This window comes from Petaurus breviceps, unplaced genomic scaffold, assembly GCF_028583685.1.
Source record: "Petaurus breviceps papuanus isolate PSGF00001 unplaced genomic scaffold, PetGlider_PUasm1.0 188, whole genome shotgun sequence".
In the NCBI taxonomy this organism is placed as follows: Eukaryota; Metazoa; Chordata; class Mammalia; order Diprotodontia; family Petauridae; genus Petaurus; species Petaurus breviceps.
Window position 1 is genome coordinate 756,680 of NW_027185804.1, and position 11,449 is coordinate 768,128.

Below are 11,449 nucleotides of genomic sequence, written 5' to 3' on the forward strand. Positions count from 1 at the left end.
GTATATTATCTGTCTATCTATATATACACATACGTGTGTACTCTGCGTTCTGACTGGACCACTGGGCAGCAATGCCTTGTGTTCCCACCAGAGGGCAGCGTCTCGGGGCTTTGTCAGCGTCTAGCCTTCTTATCTCTCTTCAGGCAGAGGTTTGGAGAAAGTTAGTCTACAAAACTTTCTAACTAATGCCACATCCCAGTCCGTGATATTAAACAGCAACAACTACAACAAAATTAATACTAAACTTCGACAAACCAGACCAATAGACCCACCCCCGGAGAGCCCTATCCATCCATACCAGCAGAAGGGGGAGGGAAGGCTGTTTTAATTGAGGGTTTGGCCGACTGACGACTGCTGAGCCTTTCTGAGCTGTCTTAGTTGTAGCCGGAGGTCATGTAAATCGACCTTAAAAGAATGCATAAGCCGTAAATTAAGAGAAACCCTTACCCAGGGGTTGATCCGAAAGTAAGCAGACAATACCAAAACCTGGACAAATCGGGCTTTCCTGGTTGAACTGTGAACAAAATTTCCCCTCCCCCTGCCCCCCATTACAGATTAAATGAAAAATAAGTTTCCTAGCGATTTTGTTTTCCTTCAAAGTTTTGAGATGTTTCTCCTCATCACTGCATCGGCACAGTTTTCGGAAGGCATTAATGTGTTTGCCGGGTAGGAAGGGGCTGGGCTTCTCTGCTTCTTATCACTGTACTTCCTCACCCTCCATTCCCCCACCCCCGCCCCCCTGTTTTTGGTTTGTAAACTAGGGATGCTATTTGCGGTTACTATAAGAAGTACGGAGTGGTGTTTCTCGCTCTTGGGTTCAGCTGTAGACAGGTTTGCCCTAAGTTTAAGGAAAACCCGGATCGCTAGAAAATGTATGCCTCTACCTTTGCCCTTCACCTTCCTGGTGGCCCTAGCCACCTTAGCTGCCTGGACATTGTGCGACCTGCCTCCCTCATGCATCGCTGTTTCTCGGCTCTCCCCCCGCTTCCCTCCTGCCCCCCGCCCAATTTTGATATTTCATTCATGATCTCTCCCTCTCCCCCGCCCCGGAATAAAGAAACCGAACCCTAAACAAGTCAGTCACAGAACTGATGATAATTCTTCTAACTCCTTCCAGGACAGCTGACTGCTGATGTTATAGGAGGGGGCAGCTCTACGGTGGCTGACTCTGGCCGCGTGTGTATGTATGATGGTGGGAGGAAAGGGGGTCGGACCGAGCCACTGGACTGCAGTGAGCAGCTATGGGCTGGGGCATTCCCCTCCTGCCCCCGGTTCCTCTTCTATTTCCCCGCGGGTGACTAAGGCGGGTGGCTCAGTTGCCCCTCTGAGGGGCTGCACACTTTAGCCAGGGCTGCTCCTGGTTCTTCTGGACTGAATTAAATTGTTCAGGGCCTCTGAGCCCTGACTCTGGGATAGTTCAGCTACTCGGGTGCTGAATGTGCTGCGCTCCCGGGAGATTTGCTTTCTCTTTCTTTTCTAGGACTGGACAGAGATTGGAAATGGCTTGTGAGAGGGCTGTTAGTGTTATGTCTGGGCGCCGGGGAGCAGCGGCCTGGGTGCGCGGGGGTGGGGGTGGGGGTGGGGGAAGGGTGCTTCAGAGGCCAGATTAGCCGTGCTCTGGCAGATCTCTCTAGTGCTGTCCGGTCAAGTTTTTTTGTTTTTGTTTTGTTTGTTTTTTTAAAGAAAATTAACATGTTTGGAGCAGATAAGAGGAATTTGTTTCTGGCTTTTCTGTTTATTTGAGCATTGGTTAATTTGAAAACCTTTGTTAGAATTGCCAGACGTTTCTGGTGGTCTGTGTTTAAGGACGGGAATAAATCCGTTGCCCGGGAAGGGCAAGATTGAAATACGTTCCTCAGGACTTCTTTTCCATCCAAGCTACTTTATTCTTCAAGTTTGAGCCTAAGGGCAATATTCCCCTGACGCAGACAAGTTCTCCCCGCCGCGCTGAGGGTTGTGCTGGGCCGGTGGAGTTGTCAGACTCCAATCAGTTTCCTAGTAAACTGTGCACTCCCAGTGCATTCCAGCCTTCGGCGGCGGTGGCTGTGCCCTCCGAGCCCCGGGGACAAGGGTACTCAACTCGCACTGCTTTCGCCGGCGCTGCTCACTGTCTCCTGCGGGCTTTGGGCTTAGACTGAGGGGGTGTGGACGTCTCTACCCCCTTTGCAGCACCTTCTCCCTTTCGTGTGTCTCAGTTTGCATTATCATCCGCTCATTATAAATAGTAACCATACCTAGCATTTCATTCTAGTACCAAGAAGAAGAAAAAAACACCACCCACTACCTAGCCTATTTATAGGAAGTGGATTTTAGGGGAAAATAATGAGGTCAGCGGCTGGGGCTGCAGAGTGCACGGAGGGAGCGGGCCACCTGGCAGGCACGGCTCTGTGCCCGCCTCCCGGCCTGGCCCGGCCCGGTCCGGCCCGGTCCTCCAGGCCCCTGCCGCGGTTCACAACTTTGTTTCCCCAGGCCACATTCTTGCGCTAAGTGCGCGAGGCTGTGGGGAAAAGCAATCCCCGGCCGGCCGGGCGGCGCGGGCGAAGCTGATCCCGCGATGGCATTTTGTTTTGAACAGTTGCTGGGGCTGACTATTCCTCATAAGGTAAGGTGTCCGTGGGCTGTCCAGGACCCAAATGCCACGTATATAATTAGCCTGCGCACTCAGCACAAAGTCCCCTGCGCCCCCCGGGTTAGAGCTGCTGGGACATCGGGCCGGCCCCTTCCGTCAGGTCCAGTTCGGTCGTGCCGGGCCCGACGAGCTGCTCACAGGGGAGGGAAGCTCCAGACGGGGGAGACACCAACTGGGCCAGGGTAGCCTGCCCACTTCTATTCTAGTTTTTTTTTTTTTCCCACCCGCCCCCCTCACCCTCAGGCAGGGGAGAGCCCTGGGGAGGAGGAGGAGGAGCGGATTAATTTACAGCCGGGTGGGCAGCGGACCTCGGCTGGTTGCGGGCTAAAAGACGGAAGAGAGGAGAAAAGATATAAAAAGCGAAACAGCCTGTCAGGAAGGAGGTCTTCCTCCCAGTCCGGGCCAGTCCCAGAGAGGGAGCTGCCAGTCAGTATCTGATGCTCTGGGACTCCCCCGAAGGCAGCTCGGGCGGGCGGGCGACTGGGAAGGGGGTAGGTAGCCTGAGGGGATGGGGACTACTAGGGGAGGGCCTGATTTCGAGTTCCCGGAGTTAGGTGGTGTTCTCTCCTGGTCCCTTTCCCTTCCTTGTGAATCCCCTCCACGCCTTCCTGACTGGGCAGGAGAGGCAAGCCGGCACGAGCTAAGAGCGGCGAGCATCCCAGGAGATGCGCCCGGAGCGGGCGGGCCCCTGTCCTAGTAAATCTCGGTGCCCTGATTGCAGCATCAAGTTTCCCCCTCGAGGCCGAGCGGGTGCGGCGGGTGTGGGGCCAGGGGGAGGGGAGGGGAGAAAGGCTGATAGAGTTCGGGACCAGTTCGACTCTCGTGATCTGCCTCGAACCTTTTCCCCCCTCCTCCCATTGTTCTAATTCCCCCCATTCCTTAACCTACCCCCACCCCCCAGCCTCCTCGGCACAAGGGGGAACAGCAGCTGCTTGTCCCCATTGTCCCCACCCAGCCTGGTGGCCCTAGTTCTCTCCAGGCCCATATCCCCGCCCCCTTCAGTTTCCAGTCTGTGATGTCTGACCTAGGAGTAGTTTTCTGTAACCGTGACCGTGACCTTTGGCGGGTCACTAGCTGCAGGCACCTTGGAAAGAGGGAAAACACTTTAACTTGCCCTTTCCCTCCTAGCTTGAGTTCTCCTAAGTGTCTAGGCCACTAGACTAGTGGTAACTACTCCTGGTAGTTATCGTGATTTCTTTTAGTGTGTGTTCCTGTATCTCTCTTCCCTTTCCGCGCGCCATCCTCTTCCCCAATCTCTTCCCCCACCTCCCCATTTTAAAAGGGAGATCATGTTTTTTTCCTCTATAGGCAGTCGGAGTGCAGGAGCGACTGGTGCATCTCTCTGGTGCTAAGGAATATTGGTGTTAAAATAGAAAGGCAGTTTACACTGTTTATGGACCAAGGAATATCACTCCCTCCCCCCCTTTATTTTTGTCTTGCAGTTAACAGTAAGGAAAAGTTTTTACTGGTGTTCTCAGATGTACTGGTGAAGATACATACATCTGTGTGATGTCTGTGATCTCGTGACAATCTTCCTGTGCACATGTGAGCACACAGGCACCAGGCTTCTGAAGGCCTAATAAATTAGGAGAGCAGATCTCAGGTGGTTCTTGCCCCAGTCTAAAAAAACTCTAGTGCATATATGCTTCAGGAGTTAGGATGCAGCTTATTACTAAAGGCAGTGACCAGAAATGCAGACATCAAATGCCAGGTCCTTAATCCCTTAAGCAAACTGACATCCTTTCCCTTTCTTGCCTATTTCTCACTCTTACTAACACCTCCCATCCCCCTTCCCCCAGACATAATGGTAAAACCGGATAGTAAAGATACTGTTATGCTGAACCGAGGACAAGAGAAATCTTCATATGTGTGTGTGCATAAAATAATTTTTAAAAAATATAGCAACATTTGTTTTTTTTTTTTTTTTTTTTGCCAGGATGGGTTGGGGTAGGGGGATTACATGATCCTATCATTGCACATTGCATAGTCATTCTGTGGCATTTATATTGTAAAACATTAATTTCTGGTAAAAACCTAGAAATTAACAAAAAAATATAAAATGCCAGAACCCTTTAACTGAAGCTACCATGAGTTATGTAGTTGAGAGAGAACATATCTTATTCACTATATATTTTTCATTAGTTTCAGAAAACAACATACATTTTTTTCCCCTCAGAACAGCAAGATACTTTTGAAACATGCTTACTGTAACTGGCATGTACAACTTAAAAATGGTTTCAGATAAGTGTTATTTCTTTAAAAGATAAATAATAATTGCTTGTGACATGGTTGTGGTTTCATGTCATTTTCTAGTTTGACCTCTTTTAGGAACTACTGGGTTACTTGGTATTGATGAAACTGCTACATATTACATCTCTTATATTCAAGGAGTCAGTGAAGTTTTAAATAATTCTCTTTCAATTAGTACAATAGGTACAGAATAAATGAATTTCCTTTTGAACAAGAGTCAGTACACACTGGCTTTTGCCATCCTCTTTTTGTATTGTCTCTGCTCTTCAGTTTCATCAGGCTATTTTTCTTCCTCTGAGTTGGAATGCCTTTGCTTGCTAAGGAAAGCAGAATTATATTCAGATTTGTTTTAGCCTTTGTAGACTTCACAGGATAGACATTGCATAAAAGTGAGGATGCCTGAAATTTTGGTTTATCAAAGAGCTATTTGTTTAAATACAGTATGAGATGCCCATATATCAATTGGTGTTTTTGAAGTCAGGTGAAACATTCCATCAGGCTAATGTTTCTAAGAGTACCATATCAGGCACAGACAGGTACTAGAAATGATAAAACACAGATAACCTGAAGCAAGATGATTTACAGATGGCCTGGCTTATCTACTGGCATGAGGTTATGTGGGTCATATCATTCTATATTAAAATTAATCTTGGTGATTTCAAAATTATTAGGCTGCATTGGCTATTTGAGAATCAGGGTGAACAGATATAAATAGGGAATTTTAAGGAAGAGTATAGGCATTTAAAAATGTTCCTTGTCTCTTAGGGCAAGGAATGGATCTTTAATCCTTGGGTCTGAATTGCATATTATTTTAAGGAGTGTCACCCCTTCCCTTCTCCCCCCCAAAAAGAACCAGAACTTATTAGACTTCCTTCCATCACAAAGTCCATCATTTTAAGTTGACTGTAAAAATGCTCAATTAAAAAAAAGTGTCTATGCCTCATCTTGGTTCATTTTTTTAAAAATGTGAAAATAAGTCCCATTAAGAAATACATTTACACACATACTGCATACTTCTCAGTCTGGGGTCCCTCAGTTTTGGTCTGAGAATCAATTATTTTGATATGCATTTGATCAAGAAATTTCATTCCTTTCACAAGCTTCTTATTATATATTAATTATCCACTTATAGGAGCAGTACACTCATTTTCCCAATTCTGTACAAGAGGGTGAACGACTTAATCTCCTCAAATGTTAACTCCATCTCTCGGAGAATTATTTTGCTTAGATAGATAGGGCAACTCAGTTTAATATTTGCCTTTTGGCTTAAACTAGAAGATGTATTTGGAGCTTTTCAGGTGTTGAGCTTTCCGTTGACTATAGTTAGTGCAAAATATCCATGGAAGGCTTGTGGGTGGAGGTCAGAAGATGGGATCTCATTTATATCTGCTATTGACTCTCTCACCTCCAAACAGGGGCTGGTCTGTTATTCCTCCTATCTGTGGTAGTCTAACATAAGGCAACATGAAACCCTCAAACCTCAGAGATACAGTATTGATTCAGTCCTTAACAGCAAATCCTTAATATCATTGCTCAAAATATCCAACTTTACACCAATATTAGCCATTCTTTTTATAGTGACACCATGCTTAGTAAAAAACTTCTAAGCACTGAGGTCAGGTGTTGAGATTGGATTCTAGTTTATTTTTTATGAATCAGATAAAGATTTCTGTGCATGAGACCATATGTGAAGATGAGAGAACAAGAACATTTCCATATCAAAGGCAATATATCTGAGGCTGCATGGTAATTAAAATGCAGTGGTTTGGACTCTGTGCACTAGCACTTAGGCAGAGCGTTGCTGGGACCTTGTGCATCATGCAGGCGGTTGCCTCTTGCATACTTCTCAAAATACACTTATAATTTTGTACAAACATTTATGCCAGTCCACACTTTTCTGTGGATAATTTGTATTTCATCCAAACCATTCAAAGTAGAAGTTATTTTTTGAGCTACCCCCTCATTATGGCTTTTGTGCATCAACTATTTTTATTCTGGTTGTTTGTATTTCCTTTTACCAGAATGATAGCTTGTTTATATTCAGAATCTCTTCTTGTTTCTCTGAGACCCCCTCATATATCACTCACATTTTACTCCTTACTCAAAAAAATGGCATTTGGCTTTAGAAGGGGGTGGTGGTAAGTGCAGAATGTGAATTATTTTCTGAGGTTAATTGCCAACATTAGAATCTATTATAAACTAATAAACCATATTAAAAATAAACCTACAGGGTATACTTAGGCATAGTTCCTTTTGTTTGACAATACGAATTCTCCAGGCACATGATTCTCAAATACACATCTTTTAAAAATGTCCAGGCAAGGCCTTCTTAATGCCCTCTATTACCTTTCAGCAAAGGAGGACATAGGTATGTGGTAGACTTTTTCATGCTGTTTTCATATTTAAACCCAAACTTGCAAATCATTCTTTTGAAATCACAGATAAATACTCATACTAACCATGTAGTATGTCTCTTTGTCCTTTGTGGATGTTCTGGATTTGCTCTCTCCCATCATGTTCTAACAGAGCATAATAGAATACCAAAGTTTGATAGAACCAAATAGACTCAAATGCCAAGTATGGGGACTATGGGAAAAACCGAAGTCTCTTGTACTGGTGCTCAAACTTTCATACATAACAGTCCCTTGTGTAATCAATCTTGGTCTCTAGGTCAGATTCTCACCTATTAGTTGTATTTGCTTCTTCATGGTGCTCTGTTTTTTTTTTTAATTACATTTTCTTACTTTGCCGTCTCTCATAAAATGCTTATGAGCGACATGGTATTGGCTGATATGTTTCATCCGTTCCAAGCTTCATTTTCTGGTGAATGGTATTCTGTAAAATCCTGTGAGTTTTTTTCTGGATGGAAGCACCATGTAAATAAAAGTCATCATGTGGTATTATGATAACTTTGAAAAGGTTTGCATATTTCGAAACATATTGTTTAAACATATTAACTTGATACTGAACAGTTTCCTACATTGACATACTCAATATAGGCATATGCAATCCATGGTCAATTCAGCATGCATTATAAAATGGACAGTCTGACTTTTAGGGTTCCATTTGCAAACTAGATTTTTTCCTAATGTTTCAATTTTCCCCTCAATCTTTTCTCTCCCTGAATTTCAAAAGATATTTTCCCAAATACTCTTTCCCCCTTTCTGCCTTCAGTGATACAAGATCCCTAGCAATTCTAAGAAGAAATGTTGATTCCTTATGTTGAAAGTTTAATTTTTATCTGTCCATTGAACAGCAAGTCAACAAAAATTTGTTAGGAAGGAGACCAAAAAGGTAAAATTCAGGCAAGTTAAGCGTAAGTAATGTGTCCACATTAAGATATATTTTCCTTCTATTTTTATTTCAAGCGGGAGAGAGGAACAAATATCTAAGATAGTAGCTGGGGTAAAAGAAATACAAATAGAACAATTTAAAGTATCTTAAAAGAAAACAAAAAAATATATCCCAGGCCACTTAGAGGAGAGAAAGGAGATTATGTTGGGATTTTCAAAGTAAAACTTTATTTAGTCTCTGGAATCTGTGGACTGTCCTTCACTATAAGATCCATGAGGGGAGTATAATTCAATTTACTGGCACATACTCTTTCCCATGCACTGTACTAGGTGCTGGGAACAACAAAGACAAACAGAGAAATGGTTCCTGTCCTCAAGGAGCTTACATGTCTTCTTATTTATGTTCCCCACATTTCATATCACAAGGTCTTGCACATAAAGCCACAATTAGATCTAGAAGTGACCTGAGAAATTGTCTAGTCCAACTCCCTCATTCAACAAATGGTGGAACTAAGACCTAGATAGGTTATATGACTTATTCAAGGTCACACAGAGATATTAAGTGGCAGAGTCCCACTTTCCAACTGGGAAGTTATATTTGTTTATTTATTTACCACTGCAACATGAAAGAAGCTGTTAAATTGTTTATGGTTGAATGAACGAGTGGTAGAATTGTTTTTATGTGAGCGTCTGTCTTAATTTTGTAGGATTGATGAAATTCTGTTTGGAGAAATATAAATGTAAGAGTCTGGGCAAAGAGGGATTGATTCTGAGAGCCAAACCATAAAGTGAAAGAGAAAGGAAGGGAGAACAAACCAGTTAATAGGGAAGATAAGAACCAACTTCTGTGCAGTGAGTTTTGTTTGGTTATGTTTCAAGAGTTCTGTTCACGTGTTTTAATTTCACTGATCATAGACAGACTGATTCTATCTTGGTTGATGTCCCATCTCTCACCCCTGTCACTTTTGGGAAAAACTTTCCAAAATTAGAAAGAGAAAATGAAAGGAACTGTATTTTCGTAGACAAGAGCCTAATGCATTTTTAAAAGTAGAGTTGAAGTTTTGGTAAAGGAAAAGAGTAAATTTGAAGTCATTTTGAGGTGAGGTTGCAAGTGTTTCTTTTTATATCTTGCAAAGAAACAATTAAGTAATGTTGATTGAGAAACTGTAATGTGCCAGGGCCTCTGTAGAGTGTTACAAGTCTTGGTTCTTTTCTTTTAGCAACTAGGTTTCTAATGTTTAGGGGGAGATAACATTGTATTTGGAGCCTGGAAGATTAACACTTGCTAGTCTTTGGACCATGGGTAAATTGCTTAACTTCTCAGCTGAATTTCTCTAGTCATAAAATGGATGATAATAATATTTGTAGTACCCGTGTCACAGAGTTGTTGTGGTATATGTAATTATATATACATACACATATTATATATAATACAATATAATATTAAATTTTGGAAAGCATAAAGCACCATATAAATGTCAATAATTATTTTTGCTCTATGAATAAACTATTATCTTGCCATTAGGGAATCTAAGGCACAGCTAAGAGCTTCTAGTAAAATTGTAAAACAATATCTTCCTCTAGGAGATAATAGCTTATGCTTTTGACTTGGAAGCAGTTACAAAGGGCTAAAGAATAACCATCCTCCCCCACTCACACACCCTCCCTCCATCTTTGTAATAAACCCTAGCAACCTTCCTAGGCTTTCTCTGTAGGTGAAGGAACTCCATCCACCTGAACCTGCTTTTGGTTTTTCTGTAAAAGAAAAACTTTTGTCAACTTGCTGAGGAATAGAAATTAGTATTTTTTGGGGGGGTTAGACTTTAGGAATTTGAAAAAAAGTCACAGAATCCCAACGACTGTAAGGAACTTCAAGAGGTCATTCCAATTCTCTCCTTTCTTTTAGGGCTACTCACATTAACCTATTCTAAACAGATGAAAATCTTTCCTTGTTTTAAAAGCCTTCAAAGTAGGAGATTCTAGAAGTTCCCCTGGAAACCTGACCAGAAAACTAAAAACTGTCATTATCAGGAAATTCCTTATATACTGAATCTGTCAGCCCCCTTTCTCTGGCTCTGGTCTTAAGAAGCTGATATTTTCTATTAATTATATGACAACCCCATCTTAAGGCATCCTTTTGTCTTTTATAGTCTAAGTAGGTTTTATTTCTCAAGACTCTCCCCATAAATCTTAATTCCAAACTTTGGATTTGCCTCAGTTCTTCATATTGGCATGCTCCATTCATACTTGGATGGATTTGTGATCTGATCTACATGAATATCCTTGCCTCTGGTGCAAATCACAATCTATCCATTCTGTCTCAGCCCAGGTTCTTCTCGGCCATGTCTTTATATAAATACTCTGAAGATCAACTAAACACTCTGGAAGTCTTGCTTGGCTTCTTTTAACATTTTTTCAAATACCACTGCAGTATTAGGCTGTTGATTTGATGAATATCAATTTAATTCATGATTTTTTAAAAGAGGCTAACAGGTATGGGGAACACATGTGGTCTCAAGACCTGAAGGTTCCCCACCCCTTTATGTTCCAGGAACTGGGTTAGGTTATCTGGTCTCACACACTTACTATGTGACCTTGGGCAAATTGTTTAACCTCTCCCTGTTTTGGTTTCTTCATCTGTAAAATGGGGATAATAGCACCTCCCAAGGTTGTTGTGAGGATAATATGAGATAATATTTGTAAAGCACTTTGCAAACCTTAAAGAGCTCCATAAATGCTAACTAATAATAATAACAATTATAGACTCTGGGATTCAATAACTGAAATGAAATAGTCTCTACCCTCCAGTAGCTTATATTCTACTGTTCATCTGTTATTGGCACTCTCCTGTACTATGTAACTCCCATAAATGCCATAGGTGGTCACTGCTTAATAATAAGGGTCAAATAATTATTTGTCAACTTTCTTTAAAATATCACAACCTCCTTTTTTTCCCCAAGAGATCTAGAGGAAACCTCTCAGTTTGTTGGGTGAACCCTCTGTGAAAGATTTACTGAAAGGCACGAATAAGGAACTTGTGGGTATTTATGGTTTGTGACCTGGGTTATTGGAAGGAGTAGCCATGTCATTGAGCTCATCCAGCCAAGTACCTAAGTATGAGGATAAGGAAGCAAAATTTCATTCTATACAGTGTCCTGAAAGTCTCAGTGCAGTTTTAAGCCAGGAAACCTTAAAACTTAGAACTGCACTAAGACTTTTGGGACACTCTGTCTATCTATCTATCTATCTATCTATCTATCTATCTATCTATCTATCT

The 11,449-nt window shown here is 42.3% G+C and overlaps 2 protein-coding genes across 28 annotated transcripts in view; one reads left to right on the forward strand and one right to left on the reverse strand.

Moving 5' to 3' along the window:
- Positions 1–11,449, reverse strand: part of CUNH11orf58 (chromosome unknown C11orf58 homolog) — a 408,817-nt gene that overhangs the window by 107,440 nt on the left and 289,928 nt on the right. The gene's annotated exons all lie outside the window — the stretch shown is intronic.
- The window catches only part of SOX6 (SRY-box transcription factor 6), a 672,513-nt gene that overhangs the window by 7,598 nt on the left and 653,466 nt on the right, over positions 1–11,449 (forward strand). Inside the window, exon 1 of one of the 27 annotated variants that reach the window (XM_069091136.1) lies at positions 757–872. The exons of 24 other annotated variants lie outside the window; for them this stretch is intronic. The gene's annotated coding sequence lies outside the window, so the exon portion shown is untranslated. Of the gene's footprint in view, positions 1–756; positions 873–1,039; positions 1,181–1,575; positions 2,603–11,449 lie in introns of those variants that run through there. 2 more of the 27 variants (XM_069091132.1, XM_069091133.1) reach the window with 2 other exon arrangements.